Here is a 27064-nt window from a genome sequence, read left to right as displayed (position 1 = left end):
TTCTTGATCTGGGCGCGCCTACCTCGGGCGGCTCCTCTCAAGAGGTGACCTGTTCCTGCTGCTCCTAAGTGGAGGGGTGGCTAGGCAGATCTGTGCACTGCACCTGCCCGCCCCAAGCGCTGGCTCCGCAGCTCCCATTGGCCAGGAACCGCGGCCAATGGGAGCTGTGGGGGCAGCGCTTGTGAGTGAAGGAAGCACGCAGAGATGCCTAGCTACGCCTCTGCCTAGGAGCAGCAGGACAGGTTGCTGCTTCTGGGAGCCACTCAGAGTCAGGTACGGAGCCTGCTGGCCCTGTGCCAACCGGACTATAAACCGGACTTTTAATGAAGATCAGAAATGCCAGTTTAGAGAGCTTTCGCGGTGGTAATGTGCCAGATAACACAACTTTTACTGTATATAGCTGAAACACAAGCTGATTCTGATTTAAAGATAACTGAATTAGGAAGGGTGTTCTCCTTATAAAAAATAGTAAAGCAATGGGCCCAAATACTGCAGCAAACAGTGCCTTGAACATTAGCATTTTGGATCGTGACTGAATGCAGAAGACTATAGTTGCTCTTTTTATATAGCATCAACATTTTCATTATACCCTGATAGAGCTCTGCTAGATCTCTTATTCTAATTAAAAAAAAAATGAGTTGATCCTAAACTTTCTTGCTGAGGAAGAGCTGCTAATTAGAACTGGGCTGAGATGCAGGAGCTGGGAACCGTGTGTGAACATTAATTCACATACGAACCATAATTTCTCTTTGATGTTTGGCCCTTTCAATTCATTTTTTGTAAACAATTTTACTTTATTTTCTGTCTGTTCACTAGAAAGTGCAGGTCAGTGGCAGAGCTGGGTACCATGGTCCTATCCACTAGATCAGTGGTTCCCAAACTTGTTCCGCCACTTGTGCAGGGAAAGCCCCTGCTGGGCCGGGCTGGTTTGTTTACCTGCCACGTCCGCAGGTTTGGCCGATTGCAGCTCCCAGTGGCGGCGGTTCACTGCTCCAGGCCAATGGGAGCTGCTGGAAGCAGCGCAGGCTGAGGGATGAACCGGGCGCCACTTCCCACAGCCCCCATTGGCCTGGAGCAGCGAACCGCGGCCAGTGGGAGCTGCGATCGGCTGAACCTGCTGATGTGGCAGGTAAACAAACCAGCCCGGCTGGGGCTTTCCCTGCACAAGCAGCGGAACAAGTTTAGGAACCACTGCTCTAGATCATGCCACTTCAGTAACTTATTCAAAGCTGCTTCCTGGTTAGGGAGCCGAATCAAATAGTATGTGATTAGGTCACAGAACACAAACATCACACTAGAAATAGCAAATCATTGCAGCAATATGAATAATCCATAGACTGAAATTTAGTCACCAAAAACATGACCAACGGCTTTGAAAAATATAGCAAATCTGTAGAAATGCAAGTCTGTTTTTGCATCCTTTGTGAACAGAAGTTATTCTCTAGGCATAGTTTGCCCAGCTCCAGTATTAATCTGAGGTCCCCAATTTGTGACGGTGTTTGCTGAGATCATATCACAATTCTTGCTGACTTGAGGTTCTTTTTTGCTGTTGGCAGAACAAGGCTATGGGATAGTGTTCATGTACTGTTTGTCTAATGTCACGGTAACAGGATGCTCAGCACCTAAAAATATCGTGTTTCATCAGCCTTTTTTTTACTTTGAAACTTAAAGCAAAAAAAAAACGTGTAAACCAAAACATTAAAAAAAAGCAGATTACGGGTATGTCTACACTGTGATAAAAAAACCCGCGATACTGAGTCTGAGTCAACTTATTTGGGTTGGTGAGGCTCGGGTGCGGGGCTAAAAATAGCAGTGTGGACGTGCAGGTTCAGGCTGGAGCCTAGGCTCTGAGATCCTCCTCCCTCATGGGGTCTCATATGCTCAAGCCCAACCATCTGCACTGCTATTTTTAGCCCTCCAACCGGAGCCCCACGAGCCTGACTCAGCTGACCCGGGCTAGCCACAGCCGTGGTGTGGGTCTTTTATTGCAGTGGAGACATACCTTTAGAGAGAGATGAAACATAGATACTTGGCCAAATTCTAATCCAGCATAAATCTGAATTTAAACCGGTGTAACAGAAAACAAAATTTGGCCCCTAGTAATAATGATGCTTTTTAGAAGGCTTCCAAGTTTACATTCCTTGTTACCCTCTTATCTGACTCAGGATATATGCGTTCAGATGAGGACTAGCTGGACTTTGGGCCCAATCCAAATTAAGTCAAGGGCAGAATTTCCACTGACTCCAGTGAAACCAAGACTGTAGTGGTCCAATGTAAGGTCTGTAAAAGAAGAATAGAATTGGCCAAACTTTCATCCCTCCCTGGTATGGAGTTAGTACTTAATGAATATCCTAGCACAGTGTCAGGGGCCAAGAAACGATAGCGAATTGAGATTGTGACTCCTTGTGGCTATTAAGGAGCTCATAGGGATTTTTATATCTACAAGAGTAGGGTTTCCCTGATGTCCTAGCCAAAATCCAATCTGGGTAATTACATACTATCTACCTAAAAATCTTTGGTTTCATTTGCACATAATATTCTTCCCTTCTTGACCTAATCGGCAGTGTGATGCTGCTTTCTGTGTCCCACTCCATCTGGCAAAAGAAGCAGAGCACCAAAGTCCAAACATCCTGGTCTAACTGCTAGGCATTACTGCCTCCTTTTTGCACCTTCCTGGGAAAACATAACCATGTAAAAAAATTCTAGCAAATGTGTCATTCTTATTTTAGCAGTACTGCTGCTTTTTCCTTTCTTATTCTACACGCTGGACACACATCAACACAGTCTGCAACTTCTGAATTATGTTATAGAGTTTTTAACGTTACAGCAGGCAAAATAGTTTAACAAAGGAAAATTTTGTACCGACTTTAAAGAGCAATAGCTTGCTAATGTTCCCTTGGGAACTAGCCATCAATCTAGCTTGCTGGATTCCTTACTGAAGTGCGTGTGGGAGGGGAAATTCTTCACTTAGAAATAGTTCTAGTTCATAAGGAGGGATGCAAGGTTCTTCATCCTTCCCTGGTTTTTAAGCTGGTTGATATGGACTGGTTTTTGACCCTTGAAGTGCCCCTCTTTAACAAGGGGGAGGATGATGCTCTGACATCTACTTGTGGTGGCTTTCGGCTGTGCTGCTGCTGGCATCTGACTGTGTGATGGAAGAACAGACTTCTATAAATAATTAATCTTTTGGGGGGATTTTAGCTCCAACTGTCAGTATGAGGAAATACTGGAAATCCATTGTTACCTGCTTTTTGGTGCTATAAATGGACTTCTGCCGTGGAGGTCAAGCATAGTCCCTTCCTAGCTGCCCTGAGGGTCATGTCGCAATGACTATATTTCCACATTTAAGATGTTGCTTCTGTATTTGCTGTCTTTCTGCTTCCTCCATGCATCTGGCCCCTTTATACAAGGGGTGGCCCATCTGGATGCTATTGCCTTTCTCCTATGTTGAATTTGGCTGGCTGGTTCTATTTTTCTGCCTCTCTTAAAATTCAGTATTATTTTTATTGGGTCAGGTTAATGATGCATGGATTTGCCGCTTTCCAGGTAGGAGTGCTGCTTCTACACCTCTGTGTCCCTTCCCATTGCCCCACACGGATGCTATGATTGGCTAGAATGCAGCATCCCAAATCTCCTCCCAACAGAGGGAGTAGTCAAGGAAAATGCTGCATAGGGAATTTCAAGGGATTTCCTCCTCCCTTGTTTGGTTTAACACAGGGGTGACTTGAGCCATTGTTTGGTATTTAGATGATTTACCATTGTTAGATTTATTTACAATGCACTTATTCATCACTCTAGACATCTTGCAAAATGTTTATTGAATAGTAGTAGGGATTAGCCTTCCTTAATATAGCTGAATTATTGTAGCTGTGTATGGAACGGCAGATAGCGTAGAAGGCCTTTGAACAAAGGACAGTCAGTCTCTGTGAACAAGGTTTTTGGAACCAATCATAGCTTGCTTTGGGATATCCTTCACATATGATTTGAATGAAAAAAACTTTCAAATAGAGACTGCTAGGTTTTTCAGGTCCCAAATGTAGGTGTTGTAAACCTTCTGTAGAAATATTGTCTTGAAATCGCAGGAAGAGGTGGAGAAATTCAATGAGAACTGGGGTTTTTTTTATTGTCAACATTCTGCTGTTGAAAATGCATCCGATGAAGTGAGCTGTAGCTCATGAAAGCTTATGCTCTAATAAATTTGTTAGTCTCTAAGGTGCCACGGGTACTCCTTTTCTTTTTGCATTCTGCTGTTGTGTTTGTGACCCACAATCTGTAGCATTGCACTAAGAATTCATCCATGAGCACTGCCTCAGAAAAAGAATGTAGTAGTAGAATTTTGTATCTATTTTAGAATATTTCTCTCTAGCACACATTTTGTGGTGTAGCACTCTGCTCTACTTTTAGGTTTTGTCTTATAAGTGCTGTGACACGGGTAAACGAAGTGCTCTGGCTCTGGCCAAGGTCATAGGCGCTAGCTAAGAACTGACAAACTCCTAGCTGGAGACCAAACTAGTTCACCTGTATGTTCTTTTTGTTCAAAATAGATATTTGTCTTATAAGGATGTATTTAGTGTTTAGATTCTATGAAATGCTTGTAAGTTGCTGCATGCATTAATCTCACTTGTAAAGTCTGTATTCCATGCTACAAGGTAAAATATAAGGCCAGGTTTACATTACAATTTACATGTATAAGTTGCTCTGGGGTGTAAAAAATCCACACACTGGAGCAACAGTTATATTGACCAGTGCTATGTCAATGGGAAGGCTTCTCGCGTCAAGGTAGCTACCGCCTCTCGCAGAGGTGGATTGGTGACACCAGTGGGAGAAGCTCTCGTTGGTGTAATAGCGTCTTCACTAATGTGTTACAGCTGAGCAGCTGCAGCGTTTTAAGTGTAGACCTGCCCTTAGTTTGTTTTATAATTGTAAAAATGCCTGCTCTGAACTTGTGAACTCAGGGCAGCTCTACACTTTAAAATGCTGCATCATCCAGCTGCCATTTAATGAAGATGCTCTAAGCCAGTGGTTCTCAAACTTTTTTTTTTTTTTTGCGGACCACTTGAAAATTGCTGAGGGTCTTGGCGGACCACTTAATGATCTTTTCTAACGTCATTTGTACCGTTAGCTAACTGTTGTAAAGCACTTTGGATAAAAGCGCTATATAAAACAAATGTTATAATTAATGGGTTTTTTTCTACAAATAAAAGCACACAACTCATATTTTAATATCAGTAGTCTTACCTTTCTAATGTGATGAATATGCCCTCTCTCCCCTGCCGTAGCAATCCTCGAGCTGAGGCTGGAAAGGAGGGCGGTCTCTCCCTTTCTCCCCAGCCACTGCAGCCCCTGAGCTGAGGCTGGGAAGGAGGGCGGGGGATCTCTCCCCCACCACAGCAGCCACAGAGCTGAGACTGAGAAGGACGCCGTCTCTCCACAGCAGCCGCAGCCCTGGAGCTGGGGAAACTTGCCTCTTTCTCTAGCCGCTGCAACCCTGCATGTCCCAAATTCCCCCCACCTCCTCTTCTCACCCCACTGCTCCCTCCCACCTACCCCCATGCCCTCCAAGACCAACACCTCACCTTACATGTGTGTCTTCTCCAGGGTCCAGGCACCTAATTAGTGAAGCTATGCCTGCACGGCTCCACTAATTAGGTGGGTGGCCCTTCATTCTGTTGTGTGTGCGCACCTTAGAGGGTACTATCTGTGGCCATCAGAATGAAACTCAGTCCGTGGATCACAGTTTGAGAACCTCTGCTCTAAGCCAATGGGAGAGAGCTCTCCCGTTGGTTTAGTTAATCCACCTCTGCAAGAGGCAGTAGCTACATAGCACTGTCTACACCAGTGCTTAGGTTGGTATTACTATGTTGCTCAGGGGGGTGGATTATTCACACTGCTCAATGACGTAGTTATACAGAAGTAATTCTGTAGTGTAGACGAGGACTCAGATGGGAAGAGGGACTCCTTCAGCCCATCCAGGAGGACTATCAAAAATTAAGTGGGCCATCATAGGACAAAAGCTTTGTTAATTGCCCCATCTACACATCAGGAAGTATGTGTAGAAGGCCTCATCCTAACAGTTTGAATGCTGGAAGAGGGAAATAAAAATATTTGACATGTAAATGTTTCATCTCTTTGCTGTTTGAGCTCTCACAGGGCCAGACACATTAAGGCAAAAATCCCTTGTGGTTACCCCTGGGTCCATCCTGAAAGACCTTTTGAATGGACAGATTACTACTTCTCTGTCATCTTTGGGAACCGCAGATGGTAACTCGTGTGTGTATGCTTGCTTGCTATAACCTGTAAAAAGAAAAGGAGTACTTGTGGCACCTTAGAGACTAACAAATTTATTAGAGCATAAGCTTTCGTGAGCTACAGCTCACTTCATCGGATGCATCCGATGAAGTGAGCTGTAGCTCACGAAAGCTTATGCTCTAATAAATTTGTTAGTCTCTAAGGTGCCACAAGTACTCCTTTTCTTTTTGCGAATACAGACTAACACGGCTGCTACTCTGAAACCTGTCATTATGTATAACCTGTAAATAACTCTTGTTTCTTTTCCCTAGTTAATAAGCTGTTAGTTAGTTTATTACAGGATTGTCTACAAGCACTGTAAAATAGCCAGAGCCTCGCGAACCAGCTGAGCGGCAGCGAACCAGCGGAGCAGCGGGGACAGCAGAGCAGCTCACAGCAGGAGTTTGCCTGGGACTGGTAAGTATCCGAGTGTGTGTGTTTGCTTGCTGAGGAAGTATCCGAGCGTGTGTTTGCTGGGAGGGAGCCTGAGTGAGTGTCCGATTGGCTGCTAGCCTGCAGGGGGCGGGCATTAGGGTGTCTGTGTGTTTGCGTCAGGGAAGCCTGGCTGTTTAAAAATAGCCAGAGCCTCGCGAACCAGCGGAGCAGCGGGGACAGCAGAGCAGCTCACAGCAGGAGTTTGCCTGGGAGTTCGCCTGGAGTGAGCCCAGTGAGGCTTACATCTTGCCAACGTCTCTGAGGAAGCTCCGTAGTAGGTAGGTGATATGGAAGGGGGGGATTCAGCTGTTGTGACCTGCACTGGATGTGCCATGTTTGTCTTTCTTCCACAGGACAGAAGCGACTTTGTCTGTACAAAGTGCAAGCTGGTCTCCATATTGGAAGAGAAGATTGAAGGTCTGGAGCAACAGGTAACGACCCTGCGTTGTATACGAGAGACTGAGGATTTTCTGGACCAAACTCAGGATAGCCTTCTAGGGGCACAAAGCTCTAAAGATGTAGAGCAGGTTGCACAGAGGAGCCAAGAGGCCAGTGAAGAAGCTTGGCAACATGTGACCTCCAGAAGAGGTAAGCGGAATGTCCGGGTTCCAGTAACACAGACACAGGTAACTAACCGCTTTCATGTTCTCTCCACAGGTACCAATGCGGAGAGTGGACCAGATGATATGTCTGGGGGGAGAAAGCGGAAGGAGACTCCGCTGGTTGGGAGGCATGAGATGCGATGTCCTGAGGTTAGGGGTTCCACGACCACCACTCCCAAGAGGAGAAGGCGGGTGGTGGTGGTCGGGGACTCTCTCCTCCAGGGGACTGAGTCATCTATCTGCCGCCCTGACCGGGAAAACCGAGAAGTCTGCTGCTTGCCAGGGGCTAAGATTCGTGATGTGACGGAGAGACTGCCGAGACTCATCAAGCCCTCGGATCGCTACCCCTTCCTGCTTCTCCACGTGGGCACCAATGATACTGCCAAGAATGACCTTGAGCGGATCACTGCGGACTACGTGGCTCTGGGAAGAAGGATAAAGGAGTTGGAGGCGCAAGTGGTGTTCTCGTCCATCCTCCCCGTGGAAGGAAAAGGCCTGGGTAGGGACCGTCGAATCGTGGAGGTCAACGAATGGCTACGCAGGTGGTGTCGGAGAGAAGGCTTTGGATTCTTTGACCATGGGATGGTGTTCCATGAAGGAGGAGTGCTGGGCAGAGACGGGCTCCATCTTACGAAGAGAGGGAAGAACATCTTTGCCAGCAGGCTGGCTAACCTAGTGAGGAGGGCTTTAAACTAGGTTCACCGGGGGAAGGAGACCAAAGCCCTGAGGTAAGTGGGAAAGCGGGATACCGGGAGGAAGCACAGGCAGGAAGGTCTGTGAGGGGAGGGCTCCTGCCTCATACTGGGAATGAGGGGCGATCAACAGGTTATCTCAAGTGCTTATATACAAATGCACAAAGCCTTGGAAACAAGCAGGGAGAACTGGAGGTCCTGGTGATGTCAAGGAATTATGACGTGATTGGAATAACAGAGACTTGGTGGGATAACTCACATGACTGGAGTACAGTCATGGATGGTTATAAACTGTTCAGGAAGGACAGGCAGGGCAGAAAAGGTGGGGGAGTAGCACTGTATGTAAGGGAGCAGTATGACTGCTCAGAGCTCCGGTACGAAACTGTGGAAAAACTTGAGTGTCTCTGGATTAAGTTTAGAAGTGTGTGCAACAAGAGTGATGTCATGGTGGGAGTCTGCTATAGACCACCGGACCAGGGGGATGAGGTGGATGAGGCTTTCTTCCGGCAACTCACGGAAGCTACTAGATCGCATGCCCTGATTCTCATGGGTGACTTTAATTTTCCTGATATCTGCTGGGAGAGCAATACAGCGGTGCATAGACAATCCAGGAAGTTTTTGGAAAGCGTAGGGGACAATTTCCTGGTGCAAGTGCTAGGGGAGCCAACTAGGGGGAGCGCTTTTCTTGACCTGCTGCTCACAAACCGGGTAGAATTAGTGGGGGAAGCAAAAGTGGATGGGAATCTGGGAGGCAGTGACCATGAGTTGGTTGAGTTCAGGATCCTGACGCAGGGAAGAAAGGTAAGCAGCAGGATACGGACCCTGGACTTCAGGAAAGCAGACTTTGACTCCCTCAGGGAACAGATGGCCAGGATCCCCTGGGGGACTAACATGAAAGGGAAGGGAGTCCAGGAGAGCTGGCTGTATTTCAAGGAATCCCTGTTGAGGTTACAGGGACAAACCATCCCGAAGAGTCGAAAGAATAGTAAATATGGCAGGCGACCAGCTTGGCTTAATGGTGAAATCCTAGCGGATCTTAAACATAAAAAAGAAGCTTACAAGAAGTGGAAGGTTGGACATATGACCAGGGAAGAGTATAAAAATATTGCTCGGGCATGTAGGAAAGATATCAGGAGGGCCAAATCGCACCTGGAGCTGCAGCTAGCAAGAGATGTCAAGAGTAACAAGAAGGGTTTCTTCAGGTATGTTGGCAACAAGAAGAAAGCCAAGGAAAGTGTGGGCCCCTTACTGAATGAGGGAGGCAAGCTAGTGACAGAGGATGTGGAAAAAGCTAATGTACTCAATGCTTTTTTTGCCTCTGTTTTCACTAACAAGGTCAGCTCCCAGACTGCTGTGCTGGGCAACACAAAATGGGGAAGAGATGGCCAGCCCTCTGTAGAGATAGAGGTGGTTAGGGACTATTTAGAAAAGCTGGACGTGCACAAGTCCATGGGGCCGGACGAATTGCATCCGAGAGTGCTGAGGGAATTGGCGGCTGTGATTGCAGAGCCCTTGGCCATTATCTTTGAAAACTCGTGGCGAACGGGGGAAGTCCCGGATGACTGGAAAAAGGCTAATGTAGTGCCCATCTTTAAAAAAGGGAAGAAGGAGGATCCTGGGAACTACAGGCCGGTCAGCCTCACCTCAGTCCCTGGAAAAATCATGGAGCAGGTCCTCAAAGAATCAATCCTGAAGCACTTAGAGGAGAGGAAAGTGATCAGGAACAGTCAGCATGGATTCACCAAGGGAAGGTCATGCCTGACTAATCTAATCGCCTTTTATGATGAGATTACTGGTTCTGTGGATGAAGGGAAAGCAGTGGATGTATTGTTTCTTGACTTTAGCAAAGCTTTTGACACGGTCTCCCACAGCATTCTTGTCAGCAAGTTAAGGAAGTATGGGCTGGATGAATGCACTATAAGGTGGGTAGAAAGCTGGCTAGATTGTCGGGCTCAACGGGTAGTGATCAATGGCTCCATGTCTAGTTGGCAGCCGGTGTCAAGTGGAGTGCCCCAGGGGTCGGTCCTGGGGCCCGTTTTGTTCAATATCTTCATAAATGATCTGGAGGATGGTGTGGATTGCACTCTCAGCAAATTTGCGGATGATACTAAACTGGGAGGAGTGGTAGATACGCTGGAGGGGAGGGATAGGATACAGAAGGACCTAGACAAATTGGAGGATTGGGCCAAAAGAAATCTAATGAGGTTCAATAAGGATAAATGCAGGGTCCTGCACTTAGGATGGAAGAATCCAATGCACCGCTACAGACTAGGGACCGAATGGCTCGGCAGCAGTTCTGCGGAAAAGGACCTAGGGGTGACAGTGGACGAGAAGCTGGATATGAGTCAGCAGTGTGCCCTTGTTGCCAAGAAGGCCAATGGCATTTTGGGTTGTATAAGTAGGGGCATAGCGAGCAGATCGAGGGACGTGATCGTTCCCCTCTATTCGACACTGGTGAGGCCTCATCTGGAGTACTGTGTCCAGTTTTGGGCCCCACACTACAGGAAGGATGTGGATAAATTGGAAAGAGTACAACGAAGGGCAACAAAAATGATTAGGGGTCTAGAGCACATGACTTATGAGGAGAGGCTGAGGGAGCTGGGATTGTTTAGTCTGCAGAAGAGAAGAATGAGGGGGGATTTGATAGCTGCTTTCAACTACCTGAAAGGGGGTTTCAAAGAGGATGGCTCTAGACTGTTCTCAATGGTAGCAGATGACAGAACGAGGAGTAATGGTCTCAAGTTGCAATGGGGGAGGTTTAGATTGGATATTAGGAAAAACTTTTTCACTAAGAGGGTGGTGAAACACTGGAATGCGTTACCTAGGGAGGTGGTAGAATCTCCTTCCTTAGAGGTTTTTAAGGTCAGGCTTGACAAAGCCCTGGCTGGGATGATTTAACTGGGACTTGGTCCTGCTTTGAGCAGGGGGTTGGACTAGATGACCTTCTGGGGTCCCTTCCAACCCTGATATTCTATGATTCTATGATTCTATGATTCACTGTTGTTGGTGTGTGATCTGAGATACAAATTGATTTGTGTTATTTGACTGGTCCCATGGGACTGGAAGTAACCTGAATATTTTGTGATCTTTGGTATGGGAGACCAGTTATCATGTCTAGCTTGCCTGGGTAGCAGGATAGACCGGAGACCCTAAGGGGACTGTCGTGACTCCATGGTAAAACTGTTATAGTGATCCAGGAGTTTACATTTGTTACTGGGTTGGGGAAATCTAATTATAGGACATACCACCAATTTGGGGCATCTGCCATTTTTGACAGTCTGCCCCAAGGTTGGCACCCATGGTTGTAAGCTGCTCCAGACTTTGTGACAGTGGTGTACATTTTTGCTTGATTAGTCAAATGTCACTGAAGTGGATTGAAGGGATAATAAAATACTGTATCTGAGATTTATAACTACATTTGCTATGTCTGCTTGATCTTTGCCTTTTTTATATTTTAATGTTTAATTAATTTTTTTTAAAGATTGCAGAAAGCAAAATGAGTTTGTCTTTTCAAAATAAACAAAACAGCATAAGTGGTGAAAAAGTAAATTGGACTGTTCTGGATTATTCTAAATTATCTAAAGTATAATACAGTTTATTTTTTAAAAAGTTATTATTTTAATCTGACAATGTCCCTTTTGAGTAAAAATTATGCCCTGATCCTACAATGACTTAAACACGTGCTAAGCTTTAAGCATGGTAATAAGTCCCTAAACTTCAGTGGGCCTGCTTGAGTGGTTAAAGATAATCACGTGCATAAATCTTTGCATGATTGAAGCCTTAATCTATAAAGCCTCGTGTGGCCCCATGGATTGGGCACTGCAGTTGGAACATCAGTATTATTAAACTATTAATTTGTAAACTTAGAGGATAATAAGGTGAAAAGCAATAGCCAACATGGACTTGTCAAGAACAAAGTGTGCCAAATCAACCTAGTTTCCTTCTTTGACAAGGTAACCAATCTAGTGCATAGAAGGGAAGCGGAAGATGTGATATATCTGGACTTTATTAATGCTTCTGAGACAGTCCCACGTGAGATTTTCATGAGCAAACTAGGGAAATATGGTCTAGAGAAAATTAGTATAAGGTGGTTGAAAGACAATGCTCAAAGAAAAGGAGGACTTGTGGCACCTTAGAGACTAACAAATAACTAACTAGTGCCACAAGTCCTCCTTTTCTTTTTGCGAATACAGACTAACTCGGCTGCTGCTCTAAATGCTCAAAGAGTAATTATCAATGGTTCACTGTCAAATGAGAGGATGGATCAAGTGGGGTCCTGCAATCCATCCTGGGCCCGGTACAGTTCAGTATTTTCAATTACTTGGGTGACGGAGAGGAGAGTATGCTTATAAAATATGCAGAGGACATCAAGCAAATGGGAGATAACTAGCAAGGCAGCAGTGCTGCATAAGACCCGGGTCCAAATTGTCCACATTGTTCTTAAAGTGTGGCACCCAGAACTGGACACAATATTCCAGCTGAGGTCCCCTCAGCTCTAAGCAGAGCAGAACAACTGCCTTCTATCTCTTATATATGACACTGCTGTTAATGTGTCCCAGAATATTAGCCTTTTTCACAGCTGTAACTCATTGTTGGTTCATATTCTATTTGTGATCCATTATCACCCCCAGATCCTCTTCTGCTGTACTAACTGCCAAGCTATTGTTCCCTATTTTGTTTTTGTGCATTTGATTTTTCCTTCCCACATGGACTACTTTCCACTTTTTATTGAATTTCATGTTCCTGATTTCAGAGCAATTCTCTAATTTGTTAAGGTCATTTTGAATTCTAATCTTCTTTTGAATTCTCAAACTGCTTGCAACCTCTCCCAGCTTGGTATCATCCATAAATTTTATAAGCGTACTCTCCACAGTGTTATCCAAGTCATTAATGAAAATATTGACCAGACCCAGGACAGACCTCTGCACGACATCACTAGATATGCCCTCCCAGTTTGACAATGACCTATTGATAACTACTCTGAATATGGTCTTTCAAACAGTTATACACCCACCTTATAATTATTTTCATCAAGACCACATTTCCCTAGTTTGCTTATAAGAATGGCATGTGGGACAGCATAAAACACCATAATAAAATCAAGATATAACATGATTACTGTTTCCCCCCATCACTAGGCTAGTACTGGTAAAGAAGGTAATTCGGTTGGTCCACGGGAGGGTGGATAAGGTATCTGGGGGATGGTGGTTGAGGATCCATTGGGTATTGGTTGGATAGTGATATAGGGACTATGGAGGGCTGGACTTGGAGGGCGTATTTGGTAAATGGTGGTATAGGGGGTCTTGGAGGATGGGGATGGTAGCATAGGGCAGTGGTTCTCCACCGGAGGTCTGCGGTTCCCTAGGGCAGTGGTATCCAAACTTTTTGAATTGTGCACCCCCAGGGCCAGCTCTGGGGAAACAAAGAAACAAAAAACAAGAGCTGCCGCCAGTGTGCCGCCGAAGACGGAGGGGGAGAGCCGAGGTGCCGTCGAAGAATCAAAGGTCCAGGAGTGCTGTTGCCGCTGCGTCGGAGGTGCTCCTTTGGCGGCGCTCCTCCTACCACACCCCCCCCACGGATGGTCTTGCGCGCACCTCACTTTGGAGACCACTGCCCTAGAGGTCCATGAGCCCTTTCATGGGGGCTGCGGGGCCCCACGGCAAAAACCGTGCGCCGAGCCCTGGCGTTGAAGCTGGGAGCAGCGCGGGGGGCTGAAGCTGGGAGCCCCCCCGCCCATACACAGCCCCTTGATACTCCCTGCCTGCGCACAGCTCCTAGCTACTCTCTGCCTGCACCCTGAGCGGTTTTCAAACTTTTTGAGCTTTGAGTTATATTTTTTGGTTGCGTCCCTCCACAGCCCAGACATGCTCAGTGGCCTCCCAAGTGAGTCAGGGGGTGGAGGTGGCGCTCCCTCCCTGGATCCCGCTGTGCGGAACAGGCTTGAGCCCTGCCAACCCTTATCCCCCTATGCCCAAGGGATCCCCCTTTCCGCCCCGGAGCTCCGAGTCACCATACCTGCCATGGCTCCTACACCAGGGGTTCTCAACCTTTTTCTTACTGAAGCCTGCCTTAACATGCTATAAAAACTCCAGGGCCCAGCGGTGGGGAGGGGCATGGGGAGGCAGGGACAGGGTATGGGGAGACTGGGCACTAGCGGGCTGGTGGTGTAGGGGTCAGGGGGTTGTGCCAGGGTATTGGGGGACGGAGGTACGGTGGGGCTGGGTGGGGTACTAGTGGTGTAGAGGCTGCAGGGGGTGGGGTACCAGTGGGATGGTGGTGTTGGGCCCGGAGGGCTGGGTTGAGAGATTGGGGTATCAATGAATGGGGACGCTGGGCTGGGGTACCACTATTGTAGGGGCTGTGGGGTATTGGGGGGGGCTGGCCGGGGTACCAGTGGTGTAGGGGCTGCGGGGGAGCGGGCGGGGACAGGGTATGGGGGAGTAAACCGGGGGGCTGGCAGCGGGGCCGGGGGGCGGAAGGGCCCGGGGGGGGCAGTACCGGGGGGCGGAAGGGCCCGGGGGGGGCAATACCGGGGGCTGGCGGCGGGGCCGGGGGGCGGAAGGGCCCGGGGGGGTCAATACCGGGGGCTGGTGGCGGAAGGGCTCTGGGGGGGCAGTACCGGGGGCTGGCGGCGGAAGGGCCGGGGCAGCAGTACCGGGGGGCGGAAGGGCCGGGGGGGCAGTACTGGAGGCTGGCGGCGGGGCCGGAAGGGCCGGGGGGGGCAGTACCGGGGGCTGGCGGTGGAAGGGCCGGAGGGGGCAGTACCGGGGGGCGGAAGGCCCCGGGGGGGGGCAGTACCGGGGGGCTGGCAGCGGGGCCGGGGGGGCGGAAGGGCCCGGGGGGGTCAGTACCGGGGACCGGGGGGGGCAGTACCGGGGGGCTGGCGGCGGGGCCGGGGGGCGGAAGGGCCCGGGAGGGGCAGTACCGGGGGCTGGCGGCGGAAGGGCCGGGGGGGCAGTACCGGGGGCCGGGGGGCGGAAGGGCCCGGGGGGGGAGTACCGGGGGGCTGGCAGCGGGGGCGGAAGGGCCCGGGGGGGTCAGTACCGGGGACCGGGGGAGGCAGTACCGGGGGGGCTGGCGGCGGAAGGGCCGGGGGGCGGAAGGGCCGGGGGGGGCAGTCCCGGGGGCCGGGGGGCGGAAGGGCCGGGGGGGGGGCAGTCCCGGGGGCCGGGGGGCGGAAGGGCCCGTGGGGGGGCAGTCCCGGGGGCTGGCGGCGGGTCGGGGGGGGCAGTACCGGGGGCCGGGGGGGGCAGTCCCGGGGGCTGGCGGCGGGGCCGGGGGGGGCAGTACCGGGGGCCGGGGGGGGGCAGTCCCGGGGGCTGGCGGCGGGGCCGGGGGGGGCAGTACCGGGGGCCGGGGGGGGGGCAGTACCGGAGGCTGGCGGCGGGGCCGGGGCGCTAGGTCCGTGCTCCGGGGATGGGTCCCGCTCGCTGCGGGTCGTGTCGTGTCGGCGCCGGGCTCCGGCCTCCAGCTCCGCTCCCCCGGCGCGGCGGCCCCCGAGGCAGAGGCAGGGCCGGGGCCGGGGCCGGGGCCCCGCGGGCTCCAGGCCAGGCTGCCGGGCGGGCGGAGGGCCCGAGGCGGAGCCGGGGCCGGGGCCGGGGCGGGCCGAGCCGAGCGGGGAGGAGGCTGCGGAACAGGCCGCCGCTGGTTGTCGCCTCTCAGCGCAGCAGCCGGGCGAGCCGAGCCGAGCTGGACAGGCTGCAGGAGCCCTTCGCCGCCGGCCCCCGCACAGCCAGGTACCGCCCGGCCTCCGCGCTTCTCGGGGGCGGGTTGGAAGCGGGGGGCAGCCTCGGCCCCCCCCATTCCCAGGAGCAACTCGGCCCCCGGGGCCCCCGGTGCTGCTTGGGAGGGGGAAATTGGGGTGCTCCGTCCCGTAAGCCCCCCGTCTTCCCTAGGGGACCACAGACCCCTTCCCCCTAGTCCTCCCCAATGCTGCTTGGGAGGGGGAAATTGGGGTGCTCCGTCCTGTAACCCCCCCAGTCTCCCCTAAAGGACCACAGATCCCTTCCCCCAGTTCTTCATGGGAGAGGGAATTGGGGTGATCCATCCTGTAACCCCCCCCCCCCATTCTTCCCTATTGAATTCTCCCCCCACGCCCCCCCTTTCCCTAGCGGAGCGCCTACCCTGTGCCCCCTGGGCACTGATCTTCTGTCATAGCTTCAGCTGCCCCAGGAATTGGGCGGGGGGGGGGGGGGCTTTCACCCTGGGGATCTACATATGAAACAGCCTGTGTAGATAAGGTGATCAGATAGCAAGTGTGAGAAAGCAGATGGGGGGTAATAGGTGTTTATGTAAGACAAAGCCCTGAATATTGGGACTGTCCCTATAAAATCAGGACACCTGGTCATCCTTCTGGTAGATATTATTCCCCCCCCCCCCACACACTTTTCAGAACCCTGCTTTGGTGTGTTTGTTTCAGATTCTTCTCGAGTCAGAGTCAGACTCCTGCCATGCAAATGCTGTGCAGTTAGTGCTCACTGAGGCTCCCTTCTTGACCTCTTTATGGTCTTCTGTTGTTGTTGATGTTGCAAATTGATGGATGGAAAAGCCTTGAATCCTGAAACAAAGCCGGTTCCTTTCCCCCCAGTCACATTACTACACAGGGTTTTGACACTGACTGCTGCTGCGTCTCTCACTGCAGTTTGAGATGTGCTCCACTTAGATAATGCACAGTGAACTGTGTGTGTTTATGCATGCACACTCCAAAGCATAGAGCATATAATAACGATGGCGGTGTGTGTGTGTATTTTTTGGTGGGTTCATGTTTCATTATATAGAAGTAGTGAGAAATTGTGGAATATCCAATGTAGCCCAAGGCCAGACTTAAAAAATTGTCTTGGAAATTTACCAGGCACCCTCCAAAATTTCCCAACTCTTCTGTGCTGAACCTTGATAATATTAAGGAAACAGCTAATTATACTTTCACTTATACGTTTTTGAAAAAAATTGCTCCAGGCAAGTAGAATTGTGCAAGGTGGGAGTGAGACAATTATTAATGGCTTCAACCTTATCTTTATGTCAGCTCATAAAGTAGTTGTGTGTGGTTGGTTATGTATGTGTGTGAGTATATTTATATTAAGGAGTTTTTCTGGTAATAACATGACAACAAAGCTCCAATAATAAATGTCGTCAACATTTCAAGATTATTGATGTAAATTATGATCTGCAAATGTTTTAAGTGTGCATTAGGTGTTTCTTGTTTGTACATGGGTGTAATAATGCTGTGGTTTTGGCACTAGTTTCTGATCTCCTGTACTCAAGTAATTTAATTGATGTTGGGTGGAGTTATACAGATTTACATTGGTGTGACTGAGATCAGAATTTAACTCCAAAGCTGCAGTATTATAATACCTTGGTAGCCCTGTAGTGTCAGAGTCACCGTAAAACACCTTATGTAAATTACTGGCTACGAAAGCTTTGTATTTACATAAATAATCTCAGGATTATGGTGACATCATGAGACTAAAGCTCAAGTAGTATCAGTAGAAACATCCTAATAAAAAGAGTGTGTGTGTGTGTGTGTGTGTGTGTGTATATATATATATATATATATATATATATATATATATATATAAATACCCCACCTCCAAATCCACTTCGTAATCTAACCAAGATAAGGTTTGTGCTTATCAATAATTGTCCTCCTGTATATGATACAATTACACACACACACACACACACACACACACACACACAAATTCATTTTGCATATATATGTATAAAATTACACACACACAGATTTTCTGATCTGCCATAAAGACAAGGTTGAGGCCAAAACTCTGTCCTTACCTCACCCTGATGATGCAAGCTTTACTTAATATGCACAATATAGTATGCTGTACTGAGAGTAACCAGGCTGGTTGAGTTAAGGACATGGTGTCAGCCTAGAGTCATCGCAGTGTATTGTGTAAGAATCGTGTGTGTTTTGAGTCTCTAACAAACTTGGTTTATTGACATACTGATAATACTTAGCATTTATATAGCCCCTTTCCTGTTTTTAGTGTTAACCTAACATTCATTAATTCCTTACAAAGCCCTTAGGAGTTGGTGAACAGTTGTCACCATTTTATAGTTGGGGACATTAAGACAGAGAGTTTGATGTGCTCAAGGCCACTCATGGAGTCAGGTTCATTAATGGAGATTAGAGTCCTCTTTTAGTCATTACCCCTCTGGACCATGCCTCTTTATTGAAAACAGTCTGACATTGCCAGTCCTGGACAGGCCTGTCCACTGTTAAACTTGTTTCTTAGCTGCTGCTGCTTCTTTTTTTTTTAATATCTGTAGTGCTGAAGGATGGCAAAGTACTTTAACAAGTTAATTACATTACCACTGAAATGCAACCACCCCTGGGGTGGAGGATAGAAACCAGCTTGCGCATAATGTTGTCTGGGGTGTGGAAATTGTGGATGAACTAGTTTGAAAAGTGCCATGGGATCTCTAATGTCCACATTTAGCAGACAGAACATCTGCTTTTTATGGGTTCATTTGCAGGACCCTCTGCTTTTAATTACATGCATGGAGCTAACTTATCCACCTCAGCCAAAACCAGCCTTAACATTTTGGGTTTGGCCCCGGAGACAACTTTTTATGAGTCCCCACTCCTAAAATGTACTGGGATAGCCTAGGAAGGTTGGAGAGAGTTAGTAGGGTGACTCCTTGGATACGTGTCCTCTTGAGCTGGTGGTACAACTTTCAGCATGGGAATATATATATATGTTAGCTTTGATAGAGCTAGTGTGCTAAAAAATAGAAGTGTAGCAGCAGTGGTGCAGGCAGCAGGGTAGGGTATCTGCCTGAGAAAGTACCTAGGGTCTTGGGGTGAGGGGTGGGGGAGTTGTATTCAGGCAGCTAGCCCATGTTGTTGCCTGCACTGTAGCAACCACTTCCATTTTTAGCACACATACATCTACTTGAGTTGCAAGAGCCTTCAGCTCAAGTGTAGATGTACGCTTTGGCTACATAACTGGCTCATTTTATACTAATGGTGGTTTGTCCACCCATGCTGCAGAAAACTCTCTTTCCAGGAAAAATGACTAGAATTTTTTTAAAATGAAAGCTGAGATTCCTTTTTTAATTTCAAATCAGAGTGGAAGGACAAAAGCTTTGACCTCTGAAGGTTGAAGCAGTGAGTCAACCCTCCTGGGTCTTAATTTATATGGGTACATATTATATATCAAAAGAAATACAAATAAAAAATGCATATCCCCTGCACTGGGTAACTTTGACAAAATACTAAAGACAGATTCTACCATATTCACAGACCTAGCAGCCTCTATGACCACCATTAACCAAAACTAATAAATGTAGAAATATCCTCACCCATGGCCATAGCCACCACTCCTTATCATGCTTTCTCTCCCAAAAAGGAATGAAAATATATTGAAATATTGGGTTTCACAGAGTCCAGATGTTTCATACGTTGGAGTATGGAGTGTATTTGGCTATGAATAGCAATAGTTATACTCTCACTAGTGGTCACCATGGCAAACCTTTGCAATTGCCACTTGCAAGTAGCTAACATTACTATGGTATTTCCTGTAACAAATTCCAGGAATAGTGTGGGTGGTAATGTGAACTATTTACAACAGAAGATTTTGATGGCAACCACTGCTAGAGCCAAAGCCCCATGGGCTGCACAATAAACTAGGCTTAAATGATGTAGCAAGATCTTTGGGTTCTGTATCATAGCAGCTTCATTTAAGGTGAGGTTCTACTCTGAAAAGTGCCCTTGTAAAAACATTACTGTGAGGTTCTTTTTCAGCAGTGCTCTGTATACATGTACAAATATTTTGAGATGTGTGGTTCTCTTCCCTCCTTCCACCCCCAAAAGAAGAAGAAGAAGAAGAAAAAAAAACCCTGCTAGCTTTGCAAACTCAGCCTGAGTTATATGTTTGCACATCATACCTATAATAAAAGTTCTGCAGGTTAAATTAGCTTCTCATTGACACAAGTGCAACCCGTTGTCTTCCACTGGAATTGGCACCCATAACTTTTTGAATAAACTGGTGTCTTTTTTTTGTTTTAACTAATTTTTTTTTAAATAAAAAGGAGAGTCTTTGATGAATTTAGTATAAATGGCTTCTATTGTCTGGATATGTTTATTTTGCATTTCCCCCACACTTTCAGTTCTTGATGTCCTGCAGATTTTTGTCTTGACAACCTATAATTGCATCACAGAAGTTGTCAAGGGAAATGCTGCAGGGAGTGGTTTGGCAGCTGGGTAGAAGACATTTGGGGGTTTTGGCACCTGGGAAGGCATGGGATGCAGTTTGGATTGGGAGATAAGAACATTAAATGGATACCTCTGATAAAATGACCAGAAGCAAAATACGTAATGTTGACTTTAAATTGTTATCTTCTGGTTTCATCACTGAGCTGAATGGAATACGACACTGTTCTCTAGAGCCACTGTTTAAGATTTTCTGCAGATCTCAGGAAGACAGCACTGTTTATTCTGTATTTATGTTTTCAAGGTTACCTTCAAAAGCCTGAAAACTAGAAATTTAGGCTTAGATTCTGAAGCACTGCTTCACAGGCAGAAAGATTTGCAGCCATCGATTTGAGGCATACTCAGGGCCTTGGTTGTAGAATATTTGCTCTTCAAAGATAGGTTTCAGAGTAGCAGCCATGTTAATCTGTATTCGCAAGAAGAAAAGGAGTACTTGTGGCACCTTATGCTCAAATAAATTTGTTAGTCTCTAAGGTGCCACAAGTACTCCTTTTCTTTCTTCAAAGATAGTTTCCACATCGCCCCTCTAAGATAAATATTATCTCCATTTTGCAGCTAGGCAGAGAGGTGAAGGCTACATAGAAAATCCATAGTAGAACTGGGATTAGAGTTTTTGGGCCAAATCCTCAGCTACTGTAAGTCAGTTTAACTGCATTGGCTTCAAAAGAGCTACATCAATGGTCTCCAAACGTTTTAAGCCCACAAGCACATTTTAAATTTAAGTGCAACCCAGGATTTACCTCAAAGAAAATGTAGAAATAACAGTAATCACACAAACCCTGTCCCTACCCTGCCCCATCTCTGAGGCCCCATCCAGCTCACTCAATTCCACCCCCCCGTTGCGTGCTCTCTCCCACCCTCATTCACTTTCATCGGGCTGGGACAGGGGGTTGGGGTGCAGGATGGGGTGCGGGCTCTGGGCTGGGGCCGAGGGGTTTGGAGTGTGGGAGGGGCTCTGGGCTGAGCCTGAGGCAGGGTTTTATGGTGCAGGAGTGGGTTGAGTGCTGGAGGAGGAGGTTGGGGTGTGGGAGGTGGTGCGGGGTGCTGGCTCTGGGAGGGGGCTCAGGCAGCGGGTTGGGGTGCAGGGTGCAGGCTCTGGGAGCGGGCTGGGGCAGGGGGTTGGGGTGCAGGTGGGGGTATGGGGTGCAGGCTCTGGGAAGAGGTTGGGGAGTAGGAGGGAGTGTGGGGTTCCGGAGGGGGCTCAGGGCTGGGGCTGGGGCTTGAGGTGTGGGGGGGTGGGGTGCAGGCTCTCACAGGGAGTTTGGGTGCTGGGGGGGCTTAGGGCTGGGGCAGAGGGTTGGGGTGTGGGATGCGGGCTCTAGGAGGGAGTTTGGCTGCAGGAAGGAGTTGAGAGTTGGGGCAGGGGGTTGGGGTGCAGGTGGGGGTGTGGGGTGCAGGCTCTGGGAAGGGGTTGAGGAGCAGGAGGGAGTGTGGGGTATCGGAGGGGGCTCAGGGCTGTGGCTTGGGGTGTGTGTGGGGGTGGGGTGCAGGCTCTCACAGGGAGTTTGCGTGCTGGGGGGGCTTAGGGCTGGGGCAGAGGGTTGGGGTGTGGGATGTGGGTTCTAGAAGTGAGTTTGGCTGCAGGAGGGGGTTGAGGGCTGGGGCAGGGAGTTGGGGTGCTGGAGAGGTTTGGTGTGGGGGCTCCAGCTGGGTGCCGCTTACCTCAGGCGGCTCCCAGGCGACGGCGCAGCAGGGCTAAGGTAGGCTTCCTGTCTTCCCTGGCCCTGCACTGCTCCCGGAAGTGGCTGGCATGTCCAGCAGTGGCTCCTGGGCGGGAAGGGGCAGGTGGCTCCCCCCCATCCACAGGCACTGCCCCCGCAGCTCCCATTGTCCGCAGTTCCCCGTTCCCGGCCAATGGGAGCTGCAGGGGCGGTGCCTGCAGGCGAGGGCAGCACGCAAGACCCCCTGCCTCTCCCCCCACCAGGAGCCCCTGCCAGACATGCCGGCTGCTTCTGGGAGCAGCGTGGGGCCAGGGCAGGTAGGGAGCCTGCCTTAGTCCTGCTGCGCCACCAGACTGTAAGCGGCCAGTCTCCCTATTTGGCTGCAGGAGAGTTGGCGACCCTATTGCGATTGACTGGTCGATATTGGAGCCTGTGACTGAAACTGAGATAGACTGTCAGAGGCTCCATGATACACCAGTTGATCGTGATCTGTCAGTTGGTGACCACTGAGCTACACTGATTAGGAGGATTTGGCCTCATGAATTCATAGTTCAACTGTGTTAAATTTCTGATCACAGATTTTTTTTTATTAAAAGTGCCATATTGACTTTGTTGACATCCTGTATCAATTTCTTTTAAATCTGCCTTTCCTTTTCAAAATTAACAAGGTAAAGGTGTGTGAAAGGAGAGGAACCACCTGAAACAGAAAAATTGTCATATTCTCACAGTTGATATAACTTCAGAACTGACAAACAGTGGTAGATCTCTTCCAAAGAACTGATGATTGTTTGTTCTGTTCTTCATGGTTCATTATTTTGCTGTGTAATGACAGATTTGTTTAAAATGTTTCTCCATAATTAGCTAAATTTAATTTACCAAAGTATATTATTGGCCTGTTTAGAATTGCATGTTTTCATGCCATGAAGAAAAGAATAGGTTTTATTTTTAGGTTTGGTTCAACACTGAAGTTAAATAAACACGTAGTTCACTAATGCAGAAATAGTCAGTTGCAGCTACCTTGTAGCTGAGGTGTCAAGAGAATAACCTATGTTGTCTCAGCAGAGAGAGGTGAAAGCAGTACAGTCTTACATTACCCCAATCCAACTCTCCTGTATATAGGGAGTACTTCTCCCCAATCCCCAAGAATTTAGAATCTGTATTGTAGATGTGGCCTATGGCAGCCTAACTATGCCAACATAACCTGCTAGTGTAGACATAGCATATGCCAACAAGAGGTGTTCTCACAGCATAGTTACCACCACCCATAGGTGGCAACTTCATTTGTTCCTAGGGGGTGCTTGACCTCCGCTCCGGCCCAGGCCCTGCCCCCACTCCACCCCTTCTCCCAAGCCCCCACCCCGCTTCTTCTGCCCTCGCCTCACCTCTTCCCTCTCCATTCCCCCACCTCTTCCTGCCCCCACTCCTTCCCCTCCCCTCCAAACCTCCTGCACACCACTGAACAGCTGATTCGCTATGCGTGGGAGGTGTAGAGAGGGAGGGAGAGGAGCTGATTCGGGGGGAATGGGCATCTGCACATCTACCAATGTGATATATGCCATCATGTGCCAGCAATGCCTCTCCGCCATGTACATTGGCCAAACCGGACAGGCTCTATGTAAAAGAATAAATGGACACAAATCAGACATCAAGAATTGTAACATTCAAAAACCAGTAGGAGAGCACTTCAATCTCCCTGGACACTCAATAACAGTCTTAAAAGTGTCCATTCTTCAACAAAAAAACTTCAGAAACAGACTCCAATGAGAAACTGCAGAACTGGAATTAATTTGCAAACTTGACACCATCAAATTAGGGCTAAATAAAGACTGGGAGTGGCTGGGTCACTACAAAAAGTAATTTTCCTTCTGTTAATATTCACCCCTTCTTGTCAACTGTTGGGAATAGGCCACATCCATCCTAACTGAATTGGCCTCATTTGCACTGACCCCCCACGTGGTAAGGCAACTCCGATCTTTTCATGTGCTGTATATTTATACCTGCCTACTGTATTTTTCACTCTGTGCATCTGATGAAGTGGGTTATAGCCCATGAAAACTTATTCTCAAATAAATGTGTTAGTCTCTAAGGTGCCACAAGGACTCCTTGTTGTTTTTGTTGATACAGACTACCAAGGCTACCCCTCTGAAATTTGACAAATTAGATGTCTTCAAGTCACCAGGGCCTGATGAAATATATCCTAGAATGCTCAAGGAGCTGACTGAGGAGATATCTGAGCCATTACTGATTATCTTTGAAAAGTCAAGGAAGATGGGAGAGATTCCAGAGGACTGGAAAAGGGCAAATATAGTGCCCATCTATAAAAAGGGAAATAAAGACAACACATGGAATTACAGACCAGTCAGCTTAACTTCAGTACCTAGAAAGATAACGAGCAAATAATTAATCAATCAATTTGCAGACGCCTAGAAGATAATAAGGTGACATGGATATGTCAAGAACAAATTCTGTCAGGCCAACCTAATAGCTTTCTTTGACAGGGTAACAAGCCTTGTAAATAGGAGGGAAGCAGTATATGTGGTATATCTTGACTTTGGTAAGCTTTTGATATTCTCTTGCATAACCTTCTCATAAACAAACTAGGGAAGTACAACCTAGATAGTTGAAAAACCATCCCCACATCCCTAGAGAGTAGTTATTAGTGGTTCACAGTCAAGCTGGCAGGACATATTGAGTGGAGTCCCCTAGGGATCAGTTCTGGGTCCAGTTCTGTTTAATATTTTCATTAGTGATTTAGATAATGGCATAGAGAGTTCACTTATAAAGTTTGTGGACGATACCAAGCTGTGAGGGGTTGCAAGTGCTTTGTAGAATAGGATTATAATTCAAGATGATCTGGACAAACTGGAGAAATGGTCTGAAGCAAATAGGATGAAATTGAATAAGGACAAATGCGAAGTACTCCACTTAGGAAGGAATAATCAGCTGCACACATACAAAATGGGAAATGACTGCCTAGAAAGGGGACTGCAGAAAGGGATCTGGGGATCATAGTGGATCACAAATTAAATATGAGTCAACAGTGTAACACTGTTGCGAAAAAAGTAAACATCGTTTTGTGATGTATTAGCAGGAGTGTTGTAAGCAAGACATCAGAAGTAATTCTTCCGCTCTACTCCACGCTGATTAGGCCTCAGCTGGTGTATTGTGTCCAGTTCTGGGTGCCACATTTCAGGAAAGATGTGAACAAATTGGAGAAAGGCCAGAGATGAGGAACAAAAAATAGTAAAGGTCTAGAAAACATGACCTGTGAGGGAAGTTTGAAAAAATTGGGTTTTTAGTTTGGAGAAGAGAAGACTGAGGGGGGACATGATAGTTTTCAAGGACATAAAAGGTTACAAGGAAGAGGGAGAAAAATTGTTCTCCTTAACCTCTGAGAATAGGACAAGAAGCAATGGGTTTAAATTGCAGCAAGGGCAGTTTAGATTGGACATTGGGAAAAACTTCCTATCTGTCAGGGTAGTTAAGTTTGGGAATAAATTGCCTAGGGAGAATTTGCCTGTGGAATCTCCATCACTGGAGATTTCTCAGAGCAGGTTAGACAAACAGCTGTCAGGGATGGTCTAGATAATATTTAGTCCTGCCACGAGTGCAGGGGATTGGACTAGATTACCTCTCGAGGTTCCTTTGAATCCTCTTACGTGATTTAATATTGTTCATTGTTGAGAATGCTGACTCACACATGTATGTTGATCCAAGCATAGTCAAAAAGTTAAATGCCATCTTCCTCAAGTGTGGATACTTGGAGTCCAGCACAAGAGTTGTCCAGAACATTTCAGATGTAGTTTGTATGCCGCACCTTAAGCACTTCATCCGCTTGTAAATCAGTACACTCTAGCTGTGGTTTTGCTTTTTTCAACATGTGGAAAGGATGCTTTTGCTTGATCACACCAAGTGCCATTTGCTTGTACTACGAATGCGTTCCTTACAAACAGGAAGCTGTCATTAACACTTTCAAATTCTTGGAAACTCTGCTGGAAGTTTTGAAAAAGCCTGTCTAGAGATGATGCCATCTGATTTACGTCTGGTGTGTCCTGACAACTTAGCAGCGTTGGGAAATGCAGCATCTCCCCAGTTTCCAAATCACTTTTGAAGAGATTCAGTTTGTTTTGATAATGGGGATCGACTAGATTGTGATTTTGTCCTCTGTAGCTTTAAGTTGAAATCATTTAAGTGGCCTGTCAAAGCAACAAGGATGGCCAGGATGCTTATGGTTGCAGCATATCTCAAAAATGCATGGAGCTCTTCTGCCTTTTCCCTGGAATGTTATGTAGATATTCTTCCACGTGAACCCAAATTTCCCACAGCCTTCTTAGACTTGTCCTCTGCTCAGCCAACAGATATCATTATGAACCAATAGGTCATCGTAATCTGCAAATATTTCTGAAAGAAAGCTTTTGAACTGTCTTTGTTGTGTTGATGACTTGGAGCGAAGGAAGCTGACAACTTTAATCACCATTGACATTACAGTAGTATACTCATCTCTAAGCTTTGCACAAAGTGCAGTTTGGTGGATTGCACTGTGATAGGAAATCCAGTTGGGGTTCAGATCTTGCAGGCGTTTCACAAGCCCTCAGTGAGTACCGATCATGGCAGGAGCGCATTCTGTTGTAATTGACACAATCTGAGTCACATCAAAACCTTAATTAGACAGAACAATTTGAACAGAATTTAAACATATCCTCATCTGTTGTGCGATTGCTATGCGGTATAAAGGACAACGCATCTTCCACAAATTTATCTTCATCAAAAAAATGTACATACAGCGCTAGCTGTGCTGTGTCCCTGATATCACAGGATTCATCTACTGCCATGGAAAAATTTCTAATTTTCAGTTTCTCACACAACTGCTTGAAAACGTCTTGTGCCATCATGTCAGCACACCTAAAACGTGATGTCTGAGAGTAGCAGTTGTCTGAAGACATCAACAATGTGTCTCTTCTCCACAGAAAGGGTTTCAGCTGTAATAATGATACACTGCTTAATAATGTCCGCCTGGAAAAGGATTTCTGTGTTTTGCCATTACCCACACATACCCCTCAGTGAATCCTCTGTAGCGTTTTCCTAAGCACAAATAGCCTTTGAGATAATATTTGTGCTCTGAAAATATGCATCCTTTAATGAACTGATCTTGTCTGA

General features: G+C 47.6%; 1 protein-coding gene across 3 annotated transcripts in view; it reads left to right on the top strand.

Moving 5' to 3' along the window:
• The first annotated feature begins 15605 nt into the window (after positions 1-15605).
• SMOX (spermine oxidase) overlaps positions 15606-27064 on the top strand; it is an 88192-nt gene continuing 76733 nt past the window's right edge. For 2 of the 3 annotated variants that reach the window (XM_038400029.2, XM_043512745.1), the window contains exon 1: positions 15608-15753. The gene's annotated coding sequence lies outside the window, so the exon portion shown is untranslated. Of the gene's footprint in view, positions 15754-27064 lie in introns of all 3 variants that reach the window. The other variant, XM_038400031.2, reaches the window with a different exon arrangement.

The sequence above is a fragment of the Dermochelys coriacea genome, chromosome 4 (assembly GCF_009764565.3).
Source record: "Dermochelys coriacea isolate rDerCor1 chromosome 4, rDerCor1.pri.v4, whole genome shotgun sequence".
NCBI classification, from domain to species: Eukaryota; Metazoa; Chordata; order Testudines; family Dermochelyidae; genus Dermochelys; species Dermochelys coriacea.
Note: the sequence above shows the minus strand (reverse complement) of the source record. Positions and strands in the feature narration are given on the sequence as shown.